Genomic DNA, 9346 nt, shown 5'->3' on the forward strand with positions numbered 1-9346 from the left:
CCAGGTTATAGTCCAACAGATTTAATTGGAAGCTCGAGATTTTGGACAACCACCTGATGAAGGAGCAGCGCTCCGAAAGCTAGTGCTTCCAATTAAACCTGTTGGACTATAACCTGGTGTTGTGTGATTTTTAACTTTGTATACCCCAGTCCAACACTGGCATCTCCAAATCATGCCCTCCCGTGAAAACCCCTTCCTGCTGACTGACACCTCCCCCTCTTCTACAAAGTCAAAGAGAAAACTGCAAATCGATCAACGGGATCGAACTTCAAATTAATACATATTCCTCGAGAGGGTTCTGCTTCCGGAACTGTTACCCGGAATTCCCTCCTCTCCACAATTACTGCAGCATGGCCTCAGTCTAACGGATCCTTTTTTTTTGCCCTTTTGTATTCCAAAAACCCTTTCCCAGTTTGAAAACCCGAAAGAACTGCGGATGCAGTAAGTCCGAACCCAAACCCGAAGTCGGTGGTAAAGCTGTATGAAGAGAAATCAGAGTTCACGGTCCGGTCAGGTGACCCTTTCTGAGAACTTCACAAGTTTTAATTGTGTGATCGTTCCAGGGTTGCCCTGGGATTTTCGTGCTATTTTTGTTATTGATTGATTTCAGATGATGAGAAATCCGAAATACTGCTTTGTGTGTATTAAAAAGTGAGGCGGGGCATAATGAGACCTACCCACTCAGCAAATCTCAGTCTTTTATGACTTCTCAATTCTAATATTTCACTGCAAAATTTCCAACAAAACAACATCGAAATTTAGAGTCAAGAACTATTATTGCACATCAGCTGATTTCCAGGCGGCTGCGTGCTGTAGCGATGGTGGTATAGTGGTGAGCATAGCTGCCTTCCAAGCAGTTGACCCGGGTTCGATTCCCGGCCATCGCAAACTGTGAATTTTAAAACCATTCCTAACCAAAAGAGCCGAAAACTTCAGTGGTAATTAAACACTAACATCTGCACATCACACTGAGTCAGCCACACCAACGTTGCCAGACCTCTGGAGTGCAGACACAACTTTGAAGTTGAGGATGCGCCCAGGAGGATTAAGGAGTCCAGTCGATCACGATTCACATAAACTGGAGTTATGGCAGAATTCCTTGGTTTTCCATCTTATTTGAAAAGAAATGTTTCCGGATTTCACTCATTTCAACATTACTCTCAGTGTTGTTTGTGAAATACAGCCTAATATCAAGTGAAATGTGGGTGGGCAGTTCACAAATATCCAAACAACGTTATTTCTCATATCGAATCGGTCATGTTATTTTTTTAGGTGCAGGTCAGAAATAGGAGGAATGGAGACCAGCTGCTTTTATATTTCCAGTATGAGAAAATGACTCGATAAATCTCTGAGAGATGATAGAAATGACCACACAGTGAGTGAAAGTTTAATCCAGGATAAAGTTAAAAATCACACAACACCAGGTTACAGTCCAACAGCTTTATTTGGAAGCACTAGTTTTAGGAGTGCTCCGAAAGCTAGTTGGACTATAACCTGGTATTGTGTGATTTTGAACTTTGTCCACCCCAGTCCAACACCGGCTCCTCCACGTCATCACCCGAGATAGTCATCATGGATTTGTTAAGGGAAGGTAGTGTCTGATGAACGTGACTGATTTTCTTTGAAGGATAAAGAATGGATGGAGTGTTTGCGATGTAGATCAACCTGATGATAAGAAGGACCATAAGACACAGTATTTATAGCAAAAGGATTAAAGTATCATGCAGCTGAAATGATGTATTAAACACATTTAGTTTTAGCCTTTCATCTTTTATAATGGGTTTGCTAGTTTCCGTTCTTTAATATGAGAATCTCAGAACCGTTTTAAAGTTACGTTCTCGAGATAACTTCAGATTTTCTAACAAGAGGTGCCATCTCAGCTCAGACAATGCATTAAAGGTGTGAGGTTAAAGTCTGTCTGTGTCCCAATCTTGAGTCAGACTGGTTCTAACCTCCCAGTCGGAGAACATTTCAGCGGTCTGGGACTTTCAGTCTCGGACCCCTGGGTGACCATCCTCCAAGGCAGACTATGGGACAGGCAACAATGCAAAGTGGCCAAGCAGAGGCTGATAGTCAAGTTCGGTAGCCATGGGGATGGCTTTAACTGGGACCTTGGGTTCATGTTACACGACACGTGACAACACTGCACTGTATACTATTTCACGTACACGCACAAACACACGCGCACACACACACACAAAAGCACACTCCTACCGACCCACACACTCATGCATACCCTCTGTCAAACACAAGCTCTCTCTCATAAACTCACTCATACACAGCCACTCACGCACCCTCTTATACCCCAGTACACACACACATGTACACACACACACACATGCATACACACACACTCTCACAGACCCGCACATCTCTACATGCACACGCACACAGACACACACACACACACAGCCACAGTTACACACACATGCACCCACACACACAGGCACATACACAGTGATTCCGGGTTCTCATGACTCTAAGCTGGAGACTATCATTGCCTGCAGACCCGACCTTCCTCCCCCTACCACACCATGAACGTTAACACTTGGTCATGCCCTTACACCGCCGTCTGTGCCCTCTCTTGACCCCGTGCTTTCCATCTTGCCCACCGCCCCTCCATGCCTGCGCTGGGTTGCTTTGACAAAGTCAATTTCACTTCCTATGTCAATTTCATCGCATCGCGTTTTCTTTTTTCCCCTCACGAACCGGGATCACACTACTCTGAGCTTGCTGACCCATCCACCCCCTCGCCTTGCCCTCCCGGCTAGCGCTTTGTGTTTCGTGGGACCCGCGGGAGTAGCTGCGGAAGCCCTCCTCAATACCTAAGCGGATAACACTGTTCTGCTCGGAGACAGGGAAGTCTGCCGATGCTGGAGCCCGAAACATCGATTTCCCTGCTGCCTGACCTGCTGTGCTTTTCCAGCAACACACTCTCAACACTGTTCTGCCACGACCCTGTCTTGGTTCCACACAATCCCATTTATCATTAAGGCGCCACGGCATCCCAAGGACTTGGGACCGCTGGTAACTAAATTATAACAGCGGCCTCAGCACTCTGCACCCCTTGACCTTGGAAAGCCCATCGTGGTTCAGGTAACCTATCTAGGGCAGGGAGGCTTTTGCGTGCACTGCCTTCCCACATCAGTGGAAGCGACCTTCACTAAACCTCTGCCCATGACTACCCCCCTCCTGTGAAGTTCAACATCACACAACACCAGGTTATAGTCCAACAGATTTAATTGGAAGCTCTAGATTTCGGACAACCACCTGATGAAGGAGCAGCGCTCCGAAAGCTAGTGCTTCCAATTAAACCTGTTGGACTATAACCTGGTGTTGTGTGATTTTTAACTTTGTATACCCCAGTCCAACACTGGCATCTCCAAATCATGGCCTCCCGTGAAAACCCCTTACTGCTGACTGACACCTCCCCCTCTTCTACAAAGTCAAAGAGAAAACTGCAAATCGATCAACGGGATCGAACTTCAAATTAATACATATTCCTCGAGAGGGTTCTGCTTCCGGAACTGTTACCCGGAATTCCCTCCTCTCCACAATTACTGCAGCATGGCCTCAGTCTAACGGATCCTTTTTTTTTTGCCCTTTTGTATTCCAAAAACCCTTTCCCAGTTTTAAAACCCGAAAGAACTGCGGATGCAGTAAGTCCGAACCCAAACCCGAAGTCGGTGGTAAAGCTGTATGAAGAGAAATCAGAGTTCACGGTCCGGTCAGGTGACCCTTTCTGAGAACTTCACAAGTTTTAATTGTGTGATCGTTCCAGGGTTGCCCTGGGATTTTCGTGCTATTTTTGTTATTGATTGATTTCGGATGATGAGAAATCCGAAATACTGCTTTGTGTGTATTAAAAAGTGAGGCGGGGCATAATGAGACCTACCCACTCAGTAAATCTCAGTCTTTTATGACTTCTCAATTCTAATATTTCACTGCAAAATTTCCAACAAAACAACATCGGAATTTAGAGTCAAGAACTATTATTGCACATCAGCTGATTTCTAGGCGACTGCGTGCTGTAGCGATGGTGGTATAGTGGTGAGCATAGCTGCCTTCCAAGCAGTTGACCCGGGTTCGATTCCCGGCCATCGCAAACTGTGAATTTTAAAACCATTCCTAACCAAAAGAGCCGAAAACTTCAGTGGTAATTAAACACTAACATCTGCACATCACACTGATAAAACCCGCTGCTTTTATATTTCCAGTATGAGAAAATGACTCGATAAAACTCTGAGAGATGATAGAAATCACCACACAGTGAGTGAAAGTTTAATCCAGGATAAACTTAAAAATCACTCAACACCAGGTTGCAGTCCAACAGCTTTATTTGGAAGCACTAGTTTTAGGATTGCTCCGAAAGCTAGTTGGACTATAACCTGGTATTGTGTGATTTTGAACTTTGTCCACCCCAGTCCAACACCGGCTCCTCCACGTCATCACCCGAGATAGTCATCATGGATTTGTTAAGGGAAGGTAGTGTCTGATGAACGTGACTGATTTTCTTTGAAGGATAAAGAATGGATGGAGTGTTTGCGATGTAGATCAACCTGATGATAAGGAGGACCATAAGACACAGCATTTATAGCAAAAGGATTAAAGTATCATGCAGCTGAAATGATGTATTAAACACATTTACTTTTAGCCTTTCATCTTTTATAATGGGTTTGCTAGTTTCCGTTCTTTAATATGAGAATCTCAGAACCGTTTTAAAGTTTCGTTCTCGAGATAACTTCAGATTTTCTAACAAGAGGTGCCATCTCAGCTCAGACAATGCATTAAAGGTGTGAGGTTAAAGTCTGTCTGTGTCCCAAACTTGAGTCAGACTGGTTCTAACCTCCCAGTCGGAGAACACTTCAGCGGTCTGGGACTTTCAGTCTCGGACCCCTGGGTGACCATCCTCCAAGGCAGACTATGGGACAGGCAACAATGCAAAGTGGCCAAGCAGAGGCTGATAGTCAAGTTCGGAAGCCATGGGGATGGCTTTCACTGGGACCTTGGGTTCATGTTACACGACACGTGACAACACTGCACTGTATACTATTTCACGTACACGCACAAACACACGCACACACACACACACAAAAGCACACTCCTACCGACCCACACACTCATGCATACTCTCTCTCAAACACAAGCTCTCTCTCATAAACTCACTCATACACTGCCACTCACGCACCCTCTCACAGACTTATACACCAGTACACTCACACACATGCACCTACACACATTCTCACAGACCCGCACATCCCTGCATGCACACACACACAGCCACATTTACAGCCACACACACCCACACATGCACCCACACCCATACACACACACAGAGGCACACACACTCACACACACACACAGACACACGCACCCACACACACAGACACACAAACACACACGCACTCACACACAGGCACACACTCGCATACAGAGAAAGACACACACAGCCACACACAGCCACACATGCACACACCCACACATGCACACACACACACATGCATACACACACACAGACACACCCACCCACACATGCACACACACATACATGCACCCCCCCACACACACAGCCACACACAGCCACACACACACACACACACAGTGATTCCCGGTTCTCATTATTCTAAGCTGGAGACTATCATTGCCTGGAGACCCGAACTTCCTCCCCCTACCACACCATGAACGTTAACACTTGGTCATGCCCTTACACAGCCGTCTGTGCCCTCCCTTGACCCCGTCCTTTCCATCTTGCCCACCGCCCCTCCATGCCCCTGTTCCTCCCTCCTGCGCTGGGTTGCTCTGACAATGTCAATTTCACTTCCTATGTCAATTTCACTTCCCATGTCAATTTCACCACACTGCGTTTTCTTTTTCCCCTCACGAACCGGGATCACACTACTCTGAGCTTGCTGACCCATCCACCCCCTCGCTTTGCCCTCCCGGCTAGCGCTTTGTGTTTCGTGGGACCCGCGGGAGTAGCTGCGGAAGCCCTCCTCAATACCTAAGCGGATAACACTGTTCTGCTCGGAGACAGGGAAGTCTGCCGATGCTGGAGCCCGAAACATCGATTTCCCTGCTGCCTGACCTGCTGTGCTTTTCCAGCAACACACTCTCAACACTGTTCTGCCAAGTTTCTGAGAACTTCGCAAGTTTTCATTGTGTGGTCGTTCCAGGGTTGCCTTGAGATTTTCTTGGTATTTTTGTTATTGATTGATTTCAGATCATGAGAAATCCGAAATGCTGCTTTGTGTGTATTAAAACGTGAGGCGGGGCATAATGAGACCCACGCACTCAGTAAAACTCTATTCTACTATTTCGCTGCAAAATTTCCAATAAAACAACAACGAAATTTAGACTCAAGAACTATTATTGCCCATCCGCTGATTTGTCGGGAGCAGCCTGCTGTAGCGATGGTGGTATATTGGTGAGCATAGCTACTGTCCAAGTTTGATTCCCGGCCATCGCAAGCTGTGAACTTTAAACCACTCAATAATAAAAACCAAGAAGAGCCGTTATATTCAGTGGTAATTAAACACTACCATCTGCACATCACACTGAGTCTGCCAGACCTCTGTAGTGCAACCACAACTTTGAAGTTGAGGATGCGCCCAGGCGGTTTAAGGAGTCAAGCGATACCCGGTTCAAATAAACTGGAGTCAGGGCAGCATTCCTTGGTTTTTCACTTTATTTCAAAAGAAATGTTTCCGGATTTCACTCCTTTCGACATTACTCTCAGTTTTTTTTGTGGGCGGGCGGTTCACAAATATCCAAAGAACGTTATTAATTATATCGAATCGGTAATTTTATTTTTAAAATTGAAATGTACACCAATCTGATTGTGTCGAGCACAGACAGAATCTGTTTGCTCACTTCATTCACCCTGACAGACTCTTGAGTATTTCTGCGGGTTGGTTGCAATTCCCACTTGTGGCCAGTAGTGGTCACTAACTTGCGGAACAATGAAGTTCCCAGATCAGAGAGAATGAGAGAACGGACAATAATTGTTGCCCTTGTGTTGGACCGTGCAGGTCAGAAACAAAAGACTACACCATGTTCTTCGCAGACTGCAACACATTATTGATGAGGATGCACACCTCGCCAAGACCTTCCCTCTGCCTCCACTGCTCACCTTTAGATAGCCACCAAACCTTAAACAGATCAGTGTTCACAGCAAACTGCCCAGCCTTCAGGACCACATTGACCATGACAGCATATAACCCTGTCAGGGCAGCTGCTGCAAGATGTGTCAGAGTGTCAACACAGATACCACCATTGCACGTGGGGACACACCCACCATGTATGCGGCAGGTACTTGGCCAACATTGTCTATCTCATAAGCTGCAGGCAAGGATACCCTGAGGCATGGGACATCAGTGAGACCGAGCAGATGCTACGACACCGCACAACAATCACCAGGCAGGGGTGTTCCCTCCCATTCGGAGAATACTTCAGCGGTCCAGGACATTCGACTTTGGACATTCGGGCGACCATTCTCCCATTGTTGGGGCAGGCAACAATGGAAAGCGGCTGAGCAGAGGCTGATAGTCACATTTGGCACCCATGGGAATGGCCTCAATTGGGACTTTGGGTTCAAGTCACACTACAGGTGACGCTACTGCACTTTCCACCCTCTCACATATACGCACAAACACACACGCACAAAAACACACTCCTACAGACCCATACACTCCTTTAAGACCCACACACTCATGCAGACCCTCTGTCATACACAAGCTGCCTCTCATTAGCTCACACATACGCCCCTCACACTCACACCCACTCACACACCCTCTCACACACTTATACCCAGTCACTCACACTCATGCAACTACACACACTCTCTCACAGACACTCACATCCTTACATACACACACACACGCGCAGAGTCTCCCTTGCACACACACATAAGTTTGTGGGGTGAAATTGTACTTGCAGAATTATATTTTATTTTGCTCAAAAACTGTATAAATCCATGTAAGATTCTGTACACTGGGACACAGTCAGACTTTAACCTCACACCTTCATGTATTATCTGAGTTGGGATGGCACCTATTTTTAAAGATATCTTGAGAATGTAATTTTAAAAATGTTCTGGGATTTACATATGAAAGAATTGAAACTAACATCATCATTCTAAAAGATGAAAGATTAATCTAAATTGTTTAATATTACATTCCATGACACTGCAATCCTGTTGCTATGAATCTTGTGTTTTATAATTCTGCTCCACAACCACCTGATGTAGAAGCAGAGCTTTGAAAACCTGTTGGACTCTACCCCGGTGTAGTGTGATATTTAACGTCGTCCACCCCAGTCCAACACCGCCACCTCTGAAGCATGAGTTGGAAAGGTTTAGAGGGATATGACCAAATGCTGGCAAATGGGAAATGTTCAAGCACATGCGGGTGGTTCAATTTGAGTTTGGGAACATGGTCAGTATAGTTTGTTTTGACCCAAAGATCTGTTTCCATTCTGTATGATACTATAATTCTAAAACATTGGAAATTACCCAGCTGTGACTCCGACCCTCCCTCTCTTTTACAAAGTAAAAGAGAAAATTACAAATTCACCCTTTAAACTTAGATGTGTGCACGTGCAGGAGAGACAGAGTGAGTGCGTGTGTATGAGTGTGTGCGTGTGGGTGTGAGTGCATGTGAGAGAGAGTGTGTGCATGCATGTGTGTAAGCTTGGGAAAGTACGTGCGTGAGTGTGATGGGGTATAAGCCTGTGAGAGGGTTATAAGATGATGCATGGCTTAGAAACAGTGGACACTATCAGTCAGCACTATGCAATGTGTGTGATACAGACACAGTAGGGACAATCTGCCCTCTCTAGGGTGTGTGACAAAGATACAGTGAGGTTGGTCTGCCCTCCATGGGATACATGTGAACACACTAGTATGAATGAAGAGTAAGCTGAAAATGTGTTGCTGGAAAAGCGCAGCAGGTCAGGCAGCATCCAGGGAACAGGAGAATCGACGTTTCGGGCATAAGCCCTTCTTCAGGAATGAGGAAAGTGTGTCCAGCAGGCAAAGATAAAAGGTAGGGAGGAGGGACTTGGGGGAGGGGCGTTGGAAATGCGATAGGTGGAAAGAGGTCAAGGTGAGGGTGATAGGTCAGACTGGGGTGGGGGGCGGAGAGGTCAGGAAGAAGATTGCAGGTTAGGAAGGCGGTGCTGAGTTCGAGGGATTTGACTGAGACAAGGTTGGGGGAGGGGAAATGAGGAAACTAGTGAAATCCGAGTTCACCCCTTGTGGTTGGAGGGTTCCGAGGTGGAAGATGAGGCGCTCTTCCTCCAGCCGTTGTGTTGCTATGGTCTGGCGATGGAGGAGTCCAAAGACCTGCAT

At 46.2% G+C, this 9346-nt stretch overlaps 2 non-coding genes across 2 annotated transcripts; both read left to right on the forward strand.

The window, feature by feature from the left end:
* The first annotated feature begins 815 nt into the window (after window positions 1-815).
* trnag-ucc (transfer RNA glycine (anticodon UCC)) lies at window positions 816-887 on the forward strand. The gene has a single exon. It is a non-coding gene; the product is annotated as a tRNA-Gly (tRNA).
* A 3146-nt stretch (window positions 888-4033) lies between these two features.
* trnag-ucc (transfer RNA glycine (anticodon UCC)) lies at window positions 4034-4105 on the forward strand. Its single transcript has one exon. It is a non-coding gene; the product is annotated as a tRNA-Gly (tRNA).
* Window positions 4106-9346: the final 5241 nt, after the last annotated feature.

This window comes from Chiloscyllium plagiosum, unplaced genomic scaffold (genome assembly GCF_037043375.1).
Source record: "Chiloscyllium plagiosum isolate Xiang-an unplaced genomic scaffold, Cpla_swu_hap1 HiC_scaffold_12, whole genome shotgun sequence".
NCBI lineage: Eukaryota > Metazoa > Chordata > Chondrichthyes > Orectolobiformes > Hemiscylliidae > Chiloscyllium > Chiloscyllium plagiosum.